This window comes from Sorex araneus, chromosome 2, assembly GCF_027595985.1.
Source record: "Sorex araneus isolate mSorAra2 chromosome 2, mSorAra2.pri, whole genome shotgun sequence".
Classification (NCBI taxonomy): Eukaryota; Metazoa; Chordata; class Mammalia; order Eulipotyphla; family Soricidae; genus Sorex; species Sorex araneus.
Window position 1 is genome coordinate 294,380,024 of NC_073303.1, and position 20,871 is coordinate 294,400,894.

The following is a 20,871-nucleotide window of genomic DNA, read 5'->3' on the forward strand; positions in this document are numbered from 1 at the left end:
ACATCAGGGATCGAACCTGGGTCAGCCATGAGCAAGGCAAGTGCCCTACCACTGTACTATCACTCCAGCCCCAACTCTTACCTTATTTAATATCCCTAAGCTTAAAAAAATAAAAATGTCATGGGCCAGAGAGATTGTACAGGGGTTCAGGTCATTTGCCGTGCAAATGGCCAATCCAAATCTGAATCGCTGGCATCAGGTCCAGTACTCCCGGGAACAGCAGGGTTTGGCCCCACCACCCTACCCCCTGCCCCAATGTCTCGGGCGAGAGAGCGCTCAGTTGGCCGAGGTTCCTGCCCTGCAGGAGAAGGCTTAGGTTTGATCTCCTGCGCTGCAAAGCCATGTGCCCGGCCTGTTCAGCCGTCTCCCAAGACAAAAGGAGCATTTCTTTTACTTTTTTCCAAGAAAAAAAGAAAAGAATTTTTTATCAGAGACTATGACACTTTTAGAAATGCTCCTGTTGGGGCCGGAATGACAGTACAGCAGGTGGGGCGTTGGCCCATCCCAGGCCTCCCATGTGGTACCCAGGCACAGCCAGGAGTGACCCCTGATCACTGCAGGGTGTGGCCCCAAACACAGACAACAAAGAAATAAACTTTCCTGTTGTCTGGAAAGACAGTGCAACAGGCCGAGCGCAGGCTGTGCGTGCAGGTGGCTCGGGTCCCAGCCCTGAACCCAATGGTCCCGTGAGAGCAAAGAGCTGCGAGCAGCCAGCAGCACTGCAGATGTGGTACCAAAAAACACCAAAATCAGAGCCAGCAAGTCCAGCGGGTAAGACCCTGTGTGCACTGGACCCGGATTCGCTCACCAGCATCCATTTTGGTCCCCTGAGCTCCTCCAGAAGTGATCCCTGAGTGCAAAGCCAGGAGTAAGCCCTGAGCACTGTCGGTGTGACCCAAAAATACACAGAACACAAAAGAAATGCTCCAACTCGATCCGTATCTGGCATGGACTGCAGAGCCAACTGCTGAAGTCCTGCAGATGTGCACGGCACACGTCAAGCCAACCAGATCTGCTGCTAACAAGAACAAAGCCCTCGCACGGCTCCTTCCAGTCTCCGCTCGCCACGGCTCGACACATCTGTCGAGGCATGCGCTCATCACCATGGAACTCACATGTATGCGGAACGTGTAACAGAAGACCCCTGGTAATACTAAGGCCTGGATTCTTGTCTGACTATGGAATTTATGAAAAGGAAATGTGTGCAGCTGTTAGACATTGTCAGTTTTAAGTCTGGAACAAAAATTTCCTAATCCGGTTTGAGTTTAAAACCAGATGAGATTAGAAAGAATATTGAAATAGTAAGCTATTTTTAAAAGAACTGTTACTGCACCTAATTTCTCAGTGAGAAAATATTTTCTCCATACCATGTGACCGAATACAAAACTGTATTTAGATGTAAAAATGATTCCTCCAAGTTAAAAAATTTATCTCACTGGAAGAGCCTATTTCAAAAAATAAAAGCCCATTTCAACTTAGAAAATATTGTTTTCCCATGTATAATATAATCAAGCAAAGCCACCCTGTTCAAATAACAAGTCTGACTTTTTGACAAATGTTAAAGACCAAAACAAAATGTTCTAAGCTTGGAATGTTCTAAACTTTGAAATAAACTGCAAGAGAAAAATATTAAATTATGTAATTAGAAACAAAAATTAGGCAAAATAATCTCAAGAAATTCTTAGCAAAAGGTCATGTCAGCGAAGGCTCTAGAACTCTTTTCCTAACACTATAATCAATAATAAATGGTCAATTACAGGGTGAAAGAGTAACGTCTGATAAATAAGACACTAAAAGAGGTGTGTGGAGGAGGAGAGGCAGCAGTATGGTGGGCAGGGCACTTGCCTTGTGCTCGGCTGACCGGGGTCCAATCCCTGGCATGCCATATGGTTCCCCAAGCACCACCAGGCATGATTCTGAGAGCAGAGCCACGACAGGGGTCAGAGAAAGCTCCAAAGGTGGAGCGCAGGCTTTGACCAGATTCCAGGCAAATCTCTGCCAGAGAAGGATTTCCTGACCGCCCCATCCAAGCCCCACTCTGAGGCCCCCCTCCAAAATTCCTAGAGGCTCTGAGCAGATTGTTTGTTGGATACTTGCCAAAATATGCAGACCCACAGGGAACAAAACAAGGAAAAAGCCTTCCTAGTCTCTCCCTAGTACTTCCAAGTTGATCTGCTGCTATTGCTGCATGCTCAAAGGCACTACCGGTGTTTAAAGTAAGAAGGCGTAGGACAGGACAGCCCAAGGGACTAGAGCGAGGGTTTTACACGCAGGAGCCCCAGGCTCTACCTCTGGCACCTCAGGGTTCCTTAAGCACCATGTACCAGGAGTGACTCCTCCAGGTCAAACTAGACGATGTGCCTAGTTATACACATACAAAAGGTAGCAGGTGGTGACACGATCAGTGACAAAATAATTTAAGGCACAAAACATTTAATGTATAAAAACTGCTACTATAAAAGATGATCACAAAAATGTCATATACCAGAGACCAAACACACCAACACAATCTACAAACCATAGGACAAGTCAGAAATACAAAAATTTAAGAGTGCCATGGGATGGAGAATAGTACAGTGGTTAAGGGGCTTGTCTTGCATGTGGCAGACCCAGGTGCAATGCCCAATACCACATGTGGTCCCCTGGGCATCACCAACGGTAGCCCCTGAGTTCAAAAAAAAAGGCGGGATGGGGGTGGGGAGAAAAATCACAAATATGGTACAGTAACTAAACACATCTTTCTAGAAATAAAGAGATCAAGAATAGATAAAAATAAATGATACAGGTAATATATAACACAAACAAAACAGAATCCGCCTGACAGAAACACAAAGACACGCACAACACACGCACAATTAAGTTTTCGGCTACACACAACTGTGTTCAGTGCCTATTCCTAGCTCTGTACTCAGGAATCACTCACGGCAGTGCCTGGAGAGCCCTGTGTGGTGCCAGGGATCAAAGCAGAGTCAAGCGCGGGGAAGCAAGCACCTTTCCAGCCGTATTATCTCTCCAGCCCCATTTGCTTGATATTTTTTAAAGTTCATTAAAACAAGAAAGTCAACAGGCCGGAGTGATAACACAGCAGGCAGGGCATTTGCCTTGCACACAGCCGACCCAAGTTCATTCCCTGGCATCCCACATGGTCCCCTGAGCAGAGTGATTCCTGAGTGCAGAGCCAGGAGTAACCCCTGAGCATGCTGGGTGTGACCCAAAAAGAAAAACAAAGCAAAACAAAACCCAATAAAGTCAATTGTTTTAAAGTGTGAGAATATTGTAGCAATTTTCTCAAACCTTAATAAAATGAAATAGGAAATTAACAAAATATCATATGGAAATATACTGCACTCTCCTACACAACTCAAGGTTCAAAGAGAAAATGAAAATAATACATAGTATGGCGGGTAAGGCACTTGCCTTGCATGCGATTGACCCAGGTTTGATCCTAAGCATCCCATATGGTCCCCCGAGAGCAGCCAGTAGTAATTCCTGAGTGCAGAGCAGGGAGTAAGCCCTGAGCACCACCGGTATGGACCCCAAACCAAAAAGATTAAATAAAATGAAATAAAAATAGCAGGCTTCAAACATCACTGTTTCCCGAGGATGGGCCCCATAAATTTGTATTCCAAAACTATATAACCACTTGGGGCTGAAGAAATAGAACAGGGGTCACACACTTGCCTCAAATCTCACCAACTCTGGTTAAAAATCCCAGCACCGTTAAGGGTCACTCTGAGCAGAGTTCAGTCTGGCCCCTCATCATCACTGGCTGTGATCTAACTGTTGTCCTCCACCCAAAATATATGCCCATTTAATATTATATTGAAAAAATCATTAGGCACATAGAAGTTCTAGTAAATTATGTGTGTGTATATATATATGTGTATATATATATATAAAAAACACTCTGGATATGGTTCAAATAGCAGAGCATATGCATGTATCAGACTCTGGGTTCATCCCTGAAACCACATACCACATGGTTTCTAAACACCACTTACAGTGGTCCTGAATGAGTGCCCCCCCACATATATGTGTGTACATATATGTATATATATATATACACACATACATATATGTATATTTTTGTCAACTTAAATTTTCCCTCCCTTTTAAGAATTACTCATGAAAATATTCATATATTCCATTGTAACAGATAACTCAAAAATATACACAACTAATTTTCTCCCCTAAATTGTTTCTTCATCACAGTATAATCAATTTGCAGTAACAACTTGTTACAGGAAAGTTTCAGATCAAGGTAAGTCAGACACACAGAGAAAAGATTCTGGCCTGAGCACTGCTGGTGTGGCACAAAAAAAGAGGGGGGGAAGAAGAGAGAGGGAGAGAGAGAGGGGAACAGAGAGACAGAGAGGGGGGGAGAAGGAAAGGGGGGAGAGAGAGAGAGAGGGGGGATTCTGTTCTTAGCGCTGGTATTGACAGCACTCTCATTCTAAGCCAAGCCTGATACACAAAACCATTTGAATATGCTCTCATTTGTTGGCCAACATAATCACTGTTTTTTCAACTTACCTGGTAGGGGGGGAAAATAGATCTTCAAGTGAAAGCAATCACAACCTTACACTGGCACAGACGCAAAATAGGCTGAACAGAAAAAAAAGTTTACTATTTAAACATTCTATATTTTTCTAGATCCAAAAGATCCATTTTCTATTCTAAAATAGAAAGATACTTCAAAGCTGAGAATTACTGTGTGAAATATGGCCAACCCAGGGCCCACTAGGCCAGCTCTGGCAAAATAATGTCAGAAAGTTTAGGAGAAAGCAACTATTCCCAGTTATCCACAGCAGTGTCTGCCCTGAGCGGAGCAGCCAGAGAGTTGCCTTTAGCCAGGATTTCCCCACCTCACACCAAAGTGACTTTGCCGAAAGTTTTTATTTTATTTTATTGTTGGTAAGCGGTTCATTTGTTTCTTTTTCTTAAATTAAAAAAATATTATTAAAGAACTGTGATTTATAAAGATATTGATAGCTGAGTTTGAGGCATATAATATTTCAACACCAATCCGGCCACAGTGCCAACTTCCTGCACCAGTGCTCCCAAACCTGCATCCCAACCCCCAACCATCCCCTGCCCGCCTGTCAACTTGGCAGGGACCTTACAGAGGTCCAGTGGTTGCAGCTTAGGTCACGAGTTTTCAGCGTTGCTGAGCCTGTGTTTTGGCAGATGGCTCTACCCCTCACCCGGATCACCTGAGGCCTGTTCACCTGTGGCTTCCCGTTCTCTTCTTCCCTTCTGATTTCTTTCCTTCTGTCTCTTCCCTCACTATAAACGCTGGGGAAAGGATGATCTAGGCACTTCCCCCCTTACTACAATACTTCTTTTTTTGGTGGTGGTGGTGGTTTGATTTTATTCTGCGTTTTTTTTTTTTTGGGGGGGGCACCTGGCCGTGTTCAGGGCTTAGTTCTGTCTCTACACTCAGGGATTACTCCTGGCAGGTGAGGTGGACCAACCTGGGTCTCTGCATGAGGCAAGCACCCTACCAGCTGTGACATAACTCAACCGCCCAACAAACTTTCTGGGCAGAGTGGATCATGTGGGATGTTTAAGGATTCTGCTTCCAGGGGAGCTGCTTCCGAGATCAGGCAGCGCTGAGAGTGGAACCAGGAACCCTGAGGCTGCACAAGTGAGGCACCTCTGAGGCACACCCCAGGCCTGGCAGGGAATCATTTAACACAGAAGCCGTGAAGCCACAAAAGTTTCCTTTCCAAGAGAAACAAAAAGAAAATAATATCTGTCTGTCTACAAACCACACTGGAAAGGAAAAAGGGAACTGGACTAGATCACAGAGTGCTGCTGTCCGGGGCAGTCATGGAAAAGAAACGGAGCCAAATCTGCACATTTCACGGAACAGGGACTCCCCACTGGGGCTCCCAACGGACTGAATCCTAAGGGCTAAGCCTTCCTATCAGGAGCTTCCAGTCTAGGAGGGGAACACACCTTAAAGCATATAAATAAGGAAACTGATCTTTCTTTAGATCGCACTGCCTACTCTAGGAAATCAGCAATCTAAGTAACCTCATCACTGCTGAACAGTTTCTGGAATTAAACATATTGATGGTGACATAACTTTGTGAAGCTATTTTAAAGAGCACTGAATCTGGTGTTGGGGATGCAGCTCAATGACAAGCCAATATGCTTTGAATGTGTGTGAGTGAAGGTTTGGGTTAGATCCTTGGCACTGCCCACCCCGACCCCACACACACCCCTACTGAACTTTACACTAAAATGAGTGAATTCTACCATATGTAAATTAGAGCTCAACAAAGTTGTTGCAAAAAATAAGTGATGGAATGGAATACGTATAGCTCAGTAGTAGAGCACATGCCTTCTCTGTAGATTGTCATCCCGTTGCTCATCGATTTGTTCGAGTGGGCACCAGTACTGTCTCTCATTGAGACTTATTGTTACGGTTTTTGGCATATCCAATATGCACGGGTAGCTTGCCAGGCTCTGCTTGCGTGGGTTCGATACTCTCGGTAGCTTGCTGGCCTCTCTGAGAGGGGCGGAGGAATCGAACTCGGGTCAGCTGCATGAAAGGTGAATGCCCAACCATTGTGCTATTGCTCCAGCCCCCTCTGTAGACTATAGACTAATCACCAAAAAATAAAAAACTTTAATCAATGACAAATACAGTGTGTATTAACTTCTAACAGAAACCTACTTACAGAGTGCCCTGCCCCAAGTGTATGTCTGCATACTGTGTACACCTGCAGGGAGTCAGCTGAAGATCACTGTTAGAAAGCCTGGCTGGGGAGGTGGGGAGCGTGAAGGGTCATGTCGACAGACCACTTTTAAATGTATCATATCATGAAGTATCTCAGCAAGTCAAAAATGCATTAAATTACCAGTAAGGTGCAGGGAGTGGCTCAAAGGACCAAGTGCATGCTCTGCACCCAGGAAGCCCAGCACTGACCCTGCGGAGATGGTAGCCCAGTCCAGAGCCCAGAGGGACCCTCCGAGCACCTACAGGGGACGGCGTGCAGCAATACCGAAAACCAGAATACAGCAGTGAGGAGTACAAAACGCTCAAGTATTAGTAATTTTTTTTAAAGCTGGATGGTAGCTAGGAAGGTTATCTGTTGTTTCATTATTCCTTTTTAATACTTTAACATGTTGACACGAGTCCTGCAATTTGTGTTCATTAAACCAGGCTCAAGCGTGAGCCACCAGTGCTGTGCACCAATGTTAAGGTGTTTAAAGCACACCACCAATGACACATGCTTCTTAGCACGGAACGTGTGTTCCACTATCTAAAACTCACAACAGGGACTGAGTGATAGCCCAGTGGTGAGGGCGACTGCCTTGCACATGGCCAACAGGGGTTTGATCCCCGGCATCCAATCTTGATGCACCACCAGGAGTGATTTCTCGGGGCAGAGCCAGACGGAACCCCTGAGTATGCTGGGTATGGCCCAAAAACCAATCAGAAAAAAAAAAAAAAAAAAAAAAAAACCTAGCTCAACGGGCTGCCCGTACACCTTGTATGCAGAAGGCCTGGGGGCTTGACCCCCAGCACCCCAAAATCCTCCAAGTAGAGTCGGAGGAGCCCCCTAAGCACTTGAGGCTTGGTGCCGGACCCAAAACTCCAAAATCCAGTCAATGCTGAAACTGGTACTTTACCTCCGCATAGGACCTCATCTACTTGTCCAAGTGAGCAACAAGAAGCGACAGCTTTTGAGTTACTGTCACGTAGGGAAGCCTACCAGCATGGCGCCGGGGCAGCCGTGGTCATCGTGGCGCAGGACAAAGCAGCCAGTGAGGACGCCGCAAGCCGGGAGGCTGGTGCCTGCACGCATCTGGTGCAACCCCCCGCGGGCCTCTCCAGCAGCTGCTCTACATTCCCCGCCAGCACCCCGTGCAGATGAAATCACACATAATGAAACGTGAAATTCGCATTACCCTCCAATAGTTGTCTAGTTATAAACGACATGGGAACAAATCTGCTTCTTAGAACAACAGACCATCCTACCGTGAGACTATAATCTATCATTTTAAAAAAACTGTGAAGTGGAAATATCTCTAAAATAAATTGCAACATGAAAAACAAAAACAAAAAACCCCAAGATTCAGAACACTATTAAACTGAGGGAGAGAGAACAGACAAAAGAAATACTGAAATAGATTTGCTTAAGGTTTTCTGTAAGAAAAGATTAAATCCTACTAAAGGGGCTGGAGCGATAGTATGGCGGGTAGGGTGTTTGCATTGCATGCAGCTGACCCGGGTTCAATCCCTAGCACCCAGTCTGGTCCCCCAAGCCCACCAGAAGTGATCTCTGAGTGCAGAGCCAGGAGCAAGCCTTGGTACTACCCCTCCACCAAAACAACAACAACAACAACAAAAACCTACGAACAATAGCTTTCTGCTTTCCATTTTAATCCAGACTACAATGTTTGAATTTTACAGCCATGCATGCACACGCATCATTTGAGGAAAACTCTTTTAATGTCTTTCTGGTTTCTCTTTACTTCTCTATGTTAAAAAAAAAATGTATAAGAGAATGTGGACTGGAGCCATAGCACAGCAGGTAGGGCGCTTGCCTTGCACGCGGCCGACCCGGGTTTGATTCCTCTGTCCCTCTCAGAGAGCCCGGCAAGCTACCGAGAGTTATCTCGCCCACACAGCAGAGCCTGGCAAGCTACCCATGGCGTATTCAATATGCCCAAAACAGTAACAACAAGTCTCACAATGGAGATGTTACTGGTGCCCGCTTGAGCAAATCGATGAGCAACAGGAGGACAGTGGTACAGTGGTAAGAGAATGTAAAACCAGAACTTGCATGCACTGCTAATAAGAGTGGAAAGGGAACAGGCACTTTGGAAAAGTGGAACCTCCCCTCCCCTCCTCTTCTCAGCGCTGTGCTGTTGGGATGACCCAGGTCTGAAACACCACACACACCTAAGTGCTGCTCACCACGACCATGCACCAGGTGGCACTTGCAGCTGTGGTGTGGCCAGGGGGTGCTCACACTCTGTCTGTGGTGCTCGAACACGGAGCTGAGCAGTTTCCTTCTGCTTTTGGTTTGTGAGATCAGGCAAACAACATACCCTATACTATTAGTTCTCACGCCTCAGCTTAGCCTTTTCTGTTGTTAAATTTGGGGGCACACCTAGCCACGCTCAGGGGTTACTTACTCCTGGCTCTGCACTCAAGAATTAGCCCCGGCAGTTCTTGGAGGAACCATATGGGATGCTGGGGATTGAACCCAGGCCCACAGTGTGCCTTACCCGCTGTAGCACCCAAATGGTTTTTGGTTTTTTTCAAATGTAAAACATACTCGACTATCATATGACCCAACCAGAGAGAACTAATAAACACAATGTCTGCCCCAAGCAAAAGGGGGCCAAGGAGGAGGGGTGCTAGAACAGGGTAGAGAACAAGCCCTCAGGCTCACGGCCTCCAGTCTCGCCCCTGATACTCCATGACCCTGAAGCACTGCCAGGTGTGGCCCCGGTGACACATCACTGGGCCTGGGCACAGAACCGTCAGACCTGCACAGCCTGGCCAAGCATGACTGGAGGTGGTCCCGTGACCCCGGTGGACCTCTAGGGAGGCACCTGCTAAATAAAAGAAAACACACAGAATAGAAACCTTCAAACTCTGCTGGGGGAAACGTAAAATGGTGCAGCTGCTGTGGAAAACAGCTCAACAGTTTTCCAGAAAGATAAACACATTCGCTTTTTGTCTTTTTTGTTTAAGGGGAGGGGGCAGGGATCACTCCTGGCAGGGTTCCGGGGACCGTATGGGGTGTGTGCAAGGCAAGCACCCTACCCGCTGCAGTACCTCTCTGCCCCCAGAGACAAACACACTCCTGAACATCGCAGGGAGGAGCAGCATATCCGAGCTGCTGCTGGGTCCGACGGTGATGCACAGGCTGCCTGGGCACTGCCTGGGCATCCTCTAGGTCAAGTCCAATACAGAACCAAGGCACCACCTATCAAGTCCGTTCCCAGGTGGGCAGCCACGAGGCCTGGAAACACACGTCCACACGAAATTCTGTCTCGCAGATCCATCCTGGTGGTACCTGGCATAGCAGGCAATGCCCAGATCAGACAGAGGGCCTCTGCATGCTGGCACGCGCGCCAGCCCTTCGCACTACCTCTGGGCGCCCATAATAACATCATTTATAAATGGCAGAAACAAACCCAGACCTTATCCATTGGTGACTGGATAAATGGAATGTGGAATAACCTCTAATGGAGATTATAAAGCAAAGCAAAAAAGAATGGACTGTAGTTACTACACGCGACAACATGAACGTGTGACACTGGACTGTACTAAGTGAAAAAAGCCAGATAACTATAAATAAAAAACTACAGGCTATAAAATTCTATTGTATGAGCTGCCTGGAAAAGAAAGTGGTTGTCAGGAGCTTCAGGGAGTGGGGGAGACTGGAGCTGACTGGTAATGAGGGTGCGTTCTTTCTTGGGAGAAAGAAGTGTTATGGAATTCTGGGACTGCTGGACGGCTGTACAACCTTGAGTATACTACAGCTCACCAACTTATTTTAAATGGGAAATATTGTAAGAAATATACGTGTAATTTAAATTAGATTCAATTAAAAATAATTTTTTTAAAATAAAAAAACAGAAGAACGAACATGATCTTACAGCAGGTAGGGAGGGCTCTGGCCGTACACAGCTGCCCCAGGCTCCATCCCAGCACCCCCTATGACTGTGATCACTCTCAGAAGTGATGTGAGTCGAGTCAGTAGTAAGCTTGAACACTGCCTGGTGTGACACAAGATCCAAAATTTAAAAAATTTAAAAAATATTTTCACGGTGGTTCAATAAAATATTTCTTTAAGAAAAAAAAAGAATAAAAAATAAATAAATAAAAAATAAAAAATTTAAAAGAGAGAAAATGGAGAGATAGTTTAGGGCATGCTATAGTACTTGCATGCAGTGGACCCTAGTTTAATGCCCAGTACTGCATATAGTCACCAAGAGTGATCCCTGAGCACAGAGATAAGAGTAAGTAAGCCCTGAGCATCGCCACGTGTGGTCCAAAAACAAAACAAACAAAAACATTCTAAAGCTGAAGTCTCATCAACTCATCTTGGCCTTCTCCTTCGGCATGCAGTCTTCATTAACCTGCCCCCCCGCCCCCCCCACGTTTCCCTACAACTCAATCAGCATCAGATAAGCAGAGTAAACAAGCCTTGGCCAGGAGAGCTAGTTCCAAGGCTCCCTGTCTGCAGCCATCAAACTCACAAGCCCGAACATCTCAGGGTTACCTTCCACTGGGCTCCGGTTTCACCTTTTCTCTGAGGAAACCGGTGTTGATCCTTCAAGAATCGAATTATAGCCTGACTCATCCATGAAGTGCACTCCAGTCTTCAGAAACGTTCCCCTCTCTCCCAGAACACGTAAGACAGAAACGATCTGCTTCGTGAATCTTGTTTTCTATGAGGGAGAAGTGACCCAATCTTTGCCCTCTGTTGTGTAACGATGTAAAAAAGCAGGATGAAAGGAGAGCACGACTAAAATGGGGAGCCAGAGCAACAGGACAGCAGGGAGGGCATCTGCCTTGGTTCAATTCCTGGCACCCCATCCGGTCCCCTGAACACTGCCAGGAGTGATCTCTGAGCATCGCCAGTGTGGCCCACCCCCCGCCCTAAAATAAATAAAAGGAATACATTGGAACCAATTTCAGAAAGCATAAACAAATAAAATTCACGGCTGCAGGAAAGCAAAGCCATTTCTAAGACTCTATCCAGGGGCCGAGCAACAGCACAGCAAGTATGGGCATCTGTCCTGCACGCGGCCAACCCGGGCTGTGTCCCCGACACCACATATGCTCCCTCGAGCACTACCAAAGTACTGAGTGCAGAGCCAGGAACAACCCCTAAGCACTGCCGGGTGTGACCCCAAAACCAAGCAATCTGTCCATCTACCCTAATGAAAACTCTCAAGGCTGGGTAATAAGTCATCATATGTGGGCTCACATATACATAATTTAAATGCTGGGTGTCCATTTCCTATATATTTTATAACAAATGGAAGTGGAAACAGCCTACAGCAGGTTAAGATTTCGTCCACTGAATGACTATATATATATATGGAATGTTATAATCTTTGATGTAGAAGTCCTAATGATTTTACACCAAAGATTGTCAGAAGAAATGAATTCAGCAAAATACGATGTCCAATAAGCACATGAAAACACATTCAACATCACCACTATTTGTTGTTTGCATTTACATCTTTTATTTTGTTTTGGAGTACCCGTGGGGCCATTTGGTGCCAGGGATGTAAGCCGGACGGCCCGGCCCACTGAACTAGCTCTCCGGCCTCAACACCACTACCATCAGTGACAAGAAAAGCAAAACCACAATGAGGAAGCCAGAGGGTTGAACAGTGAGTAGGGTGCTGGCCTTGCATGTGGTCACTTTGGACTTGATCTCCGGAACTACATATGGTCCCCCAGCGCTGCCAGGAGTGATCCCAGAGCACAAAGCCAGGGAAGAAAGAATACTGCAGAGTGTGTCCCCCCAAACAAAAACCGCAGTGAGGTGTCCTGGCACACCCAACAGGAAGTCTACCCCCAAAGAAGACAAACAAGTGATGGGGAGGATGTGGAAAAGTAGGAGCCTGGGATACTCTTGGAAGAAATGCAAAACGGAGCAGCTGATAAGGAAAACAGTGACAGTTCTGCAGAAAACCCACACTCAAAATGCTGGGAGATAAAGAAGCATCCGAATCTGTGAACTGATCCACAGACCTAAACTTTCCATGATGGGGGAGGGGCTGGAAGCTGGGGTGGGGTGCAGGGCCTGAGACCATGGGGGGGTAAACAGGACACTCTTGGGTAAGGGTGGGGGGAGTGGTGCTGGAATGCTGTATGCATGAAGTCCAGTCACTGGCAGTACTATAAATCAAGGTGACTAAAATAAAATTAATTTCTATTAAAAATGGACTCAACACAACTGACCAGCAAGCCCATTTCTGAGTGTATACCCCATAAACTGAACCCAAAGATATTTGCAGCCCTACATCTCAGTAGCATTACTCAAGAACAGTCCGAACAGGAACAGCCCAAAAATTCATCTTCAGATGAATGAATAAACAAAATCTGATATATACAAAAATCTGATATAAACAAAACCTGAAACACCATTCTGCAGTAAAAAGGAAGAAAGTTCTCTTTGTTTGAACACAGCACCAAAAAAGGGGGTATGTAGAATTCTAACACTCACTACAAACAGGATGAGACAGAGGACACGACACTCAATGAAATAAGTCACTGACGAGCAACTGTATGATTCCACATATATATATATATATACACACACACACACATATATATGATTCCACCCTGTATGATTCCACTTATATAAGGTATTCAAAATCAGACAATAGAACAGAAGCTGTTGACTGCCTCGCTTCATAGCCTGTGGATCTAATTGAGTGTGGGAGTCCTTTTCAGATAACTTTATGATTATCAGTAGATGTTGGATTTATACACCTATTTTATATACCTACATATGCAAGACCAGTTAAACATTCCTCAACCAAACGGAGTCACAACTGGAAAAAAGTTTAATTAGTCCTGGTTTAATAAATATCTTTAGTTTCCTACTGCTGAAATGATAGTATGATCCAGCAATGATAATTCTTGATATCCACCCCCAACACAAAAACATTAATTTGGAAAGATATATGTATCTATGTTTACTGCAACATAATACGGCCAGGATAGAGAAATAACCCAAATGTCCAATAATAATAGAGGAATAGGTAAAGATGCGGTACACAAGGGGTTATTACGCGGTTTCAAGAAAAGATGAAATCAGGCAGTATGCTGCACTTTGATGAAACTGAAGGGTAACACCTTAAGCCAGTCAGAGGAAGGACAAATACTGGATGACCTCTCACCTATGAAATAGACAAAACAACAGTACAGACAATCTCCGACAATGACAAACACATGGCCTTGGTTACAAAATTTATCATCAGCAGGGGAGGCACTGAAGGGGACACTGGTAGAGAGCAGTAACTTACAACATTATAATCATATTACCTAAACTGTCACTGTCATCCGTTGCTCATCGATTTGCTTGAGCAGGGACCAGTAACGTCTCCATTGTGAGACTTGTTACTGTTTCGGGCATATCGAATACGCCACGGGTAGCTTGCCAGGCTCTGCCGTGCGGGCGGGATACTCTCGGTAGCTTGCCAGGCTCTCTGAGAGGGGCGGAAGAATCGAACCCGGGTCAGCCATTACCTAAACTATAATTTAAAATGTGCTGGAAAGTGCTGATGGTTGCACTCTTAATGTCTGCAACACTTAGAAACGTTAAGCTGGGCAGGAGACGGCCCGACGCGCTTGATGGCATGTACTACATGCAGGAAGCTCGGCGGATCGGGGCAGCAGGGTGACCCCTCAGCACTGAGCTGCGGGTGTAGCAACAGTAGAGCAGGGAGGGCGTTTGCCTTGCACACGGCCAACTGGGTTCAATCCCCAGCATCCCACATGGTCCCCCAAGCACTGCCAGGAGTGATTCCTGAGTGAAGAGCCAAAAATAAACCCTGAGCATCGCTGGGTGTGACCCAAAAATGCAATAAACAAAAACAAAAAAATACTGAGCTGGGAAATGGTCCAACACAGAGCAAAAAATTTAAAAAACTTTTTTTTTGCGTGGGGCGGGGGAAAGGGATCTGATGGGGACGGACACACACACAGACAACACTCCCAAGCAGTGCTCAGGCTTACTCCAGTCTGTGATCATGGGTTATTCTCTCCTGGTGGGCTTGGGGGACCATATGTGATGTCGGGGATAGAAACCAGTTCAGCAGTGTGCAAGGCAAGTGCCCTATCCACTATACTATCATTCTGGCCCTCAAAAATTTTTTTAAAAGAAAAATAAAAAGTGATAAATTTTGTTTTATGTACTTTACCACAATTGAAAACTTACACACAGGAGTAAAATTTGTACTTTTTTCCATTAAACATGTTCTTTCTGATAAAGCATTTGCAATAAACCCAGGTATTCCCACAGGGGAAAGAAAATTCTGCAGGCTCAATCTAGACACACACACACACACACACACACACACACACACACACACACACACGTTGGTGAGCTATATATGGCAGTGCTCAAGACTCACTCTGTGCTCAGGGGTCATTTCTGGCACTACTCAGGGGAACCGTAAGTGATACCAAGGATCAAACCAGGGCTGGCCACTTGCAAGGTAAGCGCCTTAGTCCCTATGCTCTCTCCCCAGCTCGTTACAAATCTACCACATGAAAAACTTGACAATCAACTACGAAACAGTATACACAGGAAGATGCACACAGGACAAGAGAAATTCCCAAATTAAAAAAAAAAAATAGTGAAAGACATTCACATATTAGTAACCAAAAGCTAGGGGGAAAAATAATCAAAATAGATTCTACTTTCATTTATCAATTTCACTTAGGGTGAAGGTGGAAAAAATGACCTCTCAGAGCGGAGCAGAGAGAGGTAGTTCAAAAGGCTGGAGTGCATACCTTGTACACAGAGGCACCCAGCTGGATCCCTGGCACCTTAAACCATTGTAAACCCCACCCCATCCAACCCCTAGGTGTGGTTCTAGTGACTCCCAGCCTAGCTGGGCAAAAGCACCCAGAACAGAGCCAAGCATCACTGGCCATAGCACAGCTGTGACTGGCCCGCTGCCCCCATGAAAGGTATTCAGATTCACTTCATCTTCCCCAAAGTCACTGGTCTTCTCTTAGGATCCCCCATGCCGGGGCCGGAGCGATAGTACAGTGGGTAGGGCATTTGCCTTGCAAGCAGCGCACCAGGGTCCCATCCCTGGCATCTCATATGGTCCCCAGAGCACTGTCAGGAAGGAGTGATTTCTGAGTGCAGAGCCAGAAGTAATCCCTAAGCAAGGCCGGGTGTGACCAAAAAGCAAAAAGATTCCCCTGCCCCTCCTTCTAAGAACTCCTTCTGTTTTCACTTCCCACCTCTGAAATTCCTCAGTGATGCCAGTGACTGAAGCCAGTAACCTCCGAATCCAATGAAGCCGCTTAAACATCTCAGAAGCACCACGAAGAGAAACCAGTTGTCTGTGTTCCATTAACTATTTTCTCTGCGCTTCTATGACACGCAGCTCCTGTTACCCCCCCCCCCCCCAACTCACTGGCTGTTTCTCCCTGGGCTCAATTTTCTTCCTCTGTAAATACCAGTGCTACACGCCTCAATTTTCACCCCTTTCCTCGCCCTGGGAACCGAAGTCAGGTCCTGGTGCACAGGAGGCAAGTGCTCTACCACTGTGCCCACCCCCAGCCTCGCCTGACCTTCTTTCCAAGTAATCTATCTCAGAGTCCCTCCATCCTTCGACTGTCATCTCCTTTTCGGTGATCTGCGTGTGGGCACATGCAGGGTGGCACAGGGTCTGCTCCTGGCTCTGTGCCCAGGGATGATTGCTGAACAGAGCTGGAGAGTGGGGACTGAACCTGGGTCAGCTGCGTACAAGGCAAGCCCCCGACCAGGCGTTCTCCCTCCAGCCCCAAAGGAAGCACCCCTTTCAAAGAAACTGCTCTCCGGCGGGAGTTTCTCTCTTCCCTGAGTTCCAAGCCCGTGCAGGCAGATGTCTTCTCAGCATACTGGCTTCCTATCTAATATCCAGCTCAAATGTTAAGACATACAAAACCAACTCATCATTTTTCCCACCTTGACATTTTTCTCTTCCATTCCTCTGAGCAAATATCACCAATTACCTGTGTGGAACAGCTGTGTGGAACCTATCAAAGGCCATTCTCCTTGTTCCTGACCAATCCATTCCCAAGTGTTGTCTTTTTTTCCCCTTTTTTTCTTTTTGGGTCACACCTGGCAGTGCACAACGGTTACTCCTGGCTCTGCACTCAGGAACCACCCCTGGCGGTGCTCAGGGGACCATATGGGATGCTGGGAATCAACTCAGTTGGGCTGCATGCAAGGCAAACACCCTACCCGCTGTGCTATCGCTCCAGCCCCAAGTGTTGTCTTGTTTTTTTTTGTTTTTTCTGCAGTGCCCAGGGTGGTACCCAGGGCTCACACAGGCAAGGAAGTGCTCTACAGCTGAACCATTTATATCCTGTGACCCCATGGTTTCCCCATTTAAGTTTGGGGGGTGCGGGGGTTTACAGCCTAATGCTTCCATACATGAGGCTTTACATACACACATACATACATGAGGCCTACATACACGCGGGCCTACTGAGTCATATCTACAGCCTCCAAAATGCGTTTTAAATCTTTCCACTCTTCTCCATCTCCACCCCCTTATACCAACCTAGTCCAAAGTACTGTTATAACAGAGCATCCAAACTGCCTCCCAGCTCCCACCCCTGCCCACTTCCCCGGCTGGACATGGAGACTGTGCTTCTTGCTCTTCAAAAACCTTCCAAGAATTCCAATACAAACTTAAGCCCTATCAGGTCATCATCGGCTCCTATCTCTGAAAAAATACACTGCCCCTCCCCCAAAGGAAAAAAATCCACTCAATGATATGATCTCTGTCCAAGTACGGGTACTTTTTCTCCTTTGGGCGTTTTTGGTTCGTTTCCGAGTTTTCTATGAAGACTTGCTGCTTACTTGTTAAGGATGAGGGCATTATATTGTCAAATGCTAATCATGCATGCATTTTACATGGCAACAAGGGAGTGGAAATTTGCAGGTTTAAAAAAAAAACAAAAAAACACCGCTTACAAACTTCGATTAAAATACGAGCACACACTACCTAGTATAGGTTTGAACCTAATTACATTAATAGAAAAAAAAATTTTTTTTAAAGGATTATGGTCTAAACCTCATTGTCTTCTGCAATCTGGCTACAACCCGCCAAACCAGCCTTTATCTTCCAAGAACTAGCCCAGCTCTGCACGCCAACCCCGCAGCGTCAGTCTCGCACCTCGGGGTGCCTGGACGCGGGCATCCCCTCTCCCCAGCACCCCCCCTCCCCGGGGTCTCCCCCAACCCTGCAGCTCCTCCCCGCCCCCTCCGGGAGGAGGCCCGCGGGGTGGGCGACAGTTCGGAGGGAGATTCCAGCATTCTTGGGTCAATAACACAAACGGTGCTGGCGGGGCCGTCCCACTTCTCGGCGGCGCCCAGGGACTGCCAGGCTAAGCCCCCGACCGCTCCCGCCACTGCGGGGGCGCCCAGGGCCGTCCCCTCCCCTCCGAGCGCGCTGCGCCCCCTCCCGCGCGCGCACCCCCCCCATTCCGGGCTCCCGCTCCTGAGGCCCCCCGACGCACCCCCGGCCCGCGCCGCGGCCCGTCCCCGCGCGGAGTGGGGGAGGGGCGGCACGTGCGCGCGCCGCCCCCGCCCAGACAATGCCCCGGAGAGCGGCGCGCGCGCCCGGCCCGTCCCACCCGCTCCCGCCGGCACTCACCGTCTCCCCGGGTCCCCGGCTCGAGCGCGGCGCGGGGGGAGGCGCCGGCGTGGGCGCAGGCCGCCCGAGCCACCCCGCCACGAGGCCCCAGCGACCCCGGAGCCCGCGGAAGCACAAGGCGCGGCGGAGCCCGCCCGGCCCCGCGCGGCCGCCCCTCACGTCAGCAGCAGGGGCGGGGCGCGCGCGGCGACGGCGGCGCGCGCGCGTCTGGGGGCGGGGCGAGCGGGCCGGGGGCGGGGCGAGAGCGATGGGGCGGGGCGGGAGGGCCGGGTGCCTGGCGAGCACGATGGGGCGGGGCGAGCGGGGGTGGGGCGGAGCGAGCGCGATGGGGCGGGGCGAGCGGGTCTGGGGGCGGCGTGCACGCGTCTGGGGGCGGGGCTGTATGCCCGGGGGTGGGGCCGGATCTGGGCCGTCCCACACCTTCTGGTGCGAACAGCTAGCGGGAGAACCCAACCCCCGCTGCTTTCTTCAGGGCAAAAAGCACCATCACTGCTCATTTTCCTTCCTGGAAGATGCCGTGTTCCACCCCGACATTTGACAGAATATTCATTTTGCTGGCATTTATGAAGCTCCCACAACAGTAGCAATACGTGCAGACTATGATCGTGTGTCTATGAAAGAGAGAAACCTTATGCCAAGTTTTGTGACGGGTGTAGGAATTTATTACTAATCTATTTTGCAGATGCAGAAACTAGGGCACAGGAAGACTGACATCTAGGAACTCCAATTTTCCTTCGATTTATCCCCTTGAGCTGTCGTTTCCTTCTACATTCCTCTGCCACCCAACCTTAGATCCCATTATCCTTCTGCTTAAGACCCTTTCCAACTGGTCTCCGGGGATCTGTTTCTGTAATGCTTCAACCAGTTCTCACTAAGTAAAAGATTTACAATTGGAGGGCTGGAGAAATAGTACACTGGGTAGGACACTTGCTACACACACTGCTGATCTGGCTTCGACCGCCCCCCACACCCTGAGCCAGGAGAAAGCAAAAAAAAAAAAAAATATATCACTGGAGCAGGATGGTAGGTCTAGAGAGGGTTTACTTTTTAATTGTTTATATTTAACATGTGTTATCAACTTGGGGATATATTTAATTATATTTTTAAGGATTTACTCATATTTCCAATAGCAAACACTATGCATTGCATAAGATGTACCCTAAAAAAAATGAAACTAGATCAATGAAACTCAAAGCAGGGTAATTGGAAGAATAGGCAACATTGAAAAACCTAGGGCCAGAGTGATACTACAGCGGAAAGAGCATTTGTCTTACATGTGGTGAACAGAGGTTAGATCCCCTGCATCCCCGAGCACCACCAGGAGTAATTTCTGAATGTAGAACCAGGAGTAACCCCTAGCGTGACCAAGTATAGCCCACAAACTAAAAATAAATAAATAAAAGCAAGCAAACAAACAAAAAGTAATACTGACAAACCTTTAGCTAGGCTCATGGGAGTGGGGGTATTCTAATAAATAGCATAAGAAATGAAAGGGGAGAAGTTACAACAGATATCACCGATTTACAACAAGCTACGAGAGAAAGGTACTACAAACAACTCTAAGCCACTAAATCCATTTTTTCTTTTTTTGCTTTTTGGGTCACACCTGGCAATGCAGGAGGGTTACTCTTGGCGATGCACTCAGGAATCACTCCTGGCGGTGCTCAGGGATGCTGGGAATCGAACCCCGGTTGGCCACGTGCAAGGCAAACGCCCTACCTACCCACTGTGCTATCGCTCTAGCCCCAAAGCCACTAAATTCTTGAACCTAGAACATTTTAGCATTCATTTTTAACATTCATACAACCTCCCAAGATTGAATCGTGAGGAAATAGAAAATATGAAAAAGCAAATATAAAAAGGAAACTGAAATAGCAATAAAAATTCTCCCCCAAAACAAAAGCACAGGGGCCAGAGAGATAGTACTTGCTTTGCACACAGCTTACCTAGTTTTGATCCCCGGCATTCCGTATGATCCCTTAAGCACCACTAGGAATAAATAATTGCTGAGTGCAGAGTTAGGAGTAAGCCCTGAGCACTGCCGGGTGTGGCCCCCAAACCAAAATAATAGTAATAATAATAATAAGTTAATTAATTAATTAATTAACTTATTAGGGTGCCAGAGAGTAGAGAGGTTAAAGGCATGTGTCTTACATACAGCCAACCCCACTTCAAATCTGTGGCACCACATATGGTTCTCCCAAGCACTACCAAGAATAATAGCTCCTGAGAAGAGCTGGGTGTAACCCAAACCACTCCCCCCAACACACACACACACACAAACACACACACACACAGACAAATGTAGGGGCTAAGGAGAGAGCACTGGATATGCATGAGGTGCTGAGTTTGATCTCTAAGCATAGATGTCACATGCCCCTCAGTACCGCTGGGTTGTTTGTGGTCCTGGTGACCTCCTGTCAGAGGACCCAGTCCTGGGCCCTCTGGCCTGAGCAGCTAGGCCAAGTATTCCTGGGAGCGGCC

General features: G+C 47.3%; 1 protein-coding gene across 9 annotated transcripts in view; it reads right to left on the bottom strand.

The window, feature by feature from the left end:
* YEATS2 (YEATS domain containing 2) overlaps positions 1-18,534 on the bottom strand; it is a 93,501-nt gene extending 74,967 nt beyond the window's left edge. For all 9 annotated transcript variants that reach the window (XM_055125155.1, XM_055125159.1, XM_055125157.1 and 6 more), the window contains exon 1: positions 18,388-18,534. The gene's annotated coding sequence lies outside the window, so the exon portion shown is untranslated. The remainder of the gene's footprint in view (positions 1-18,387) is intronic.
* Positions 18,535-20,871: the final 2,337 nt, after the last annotated feature.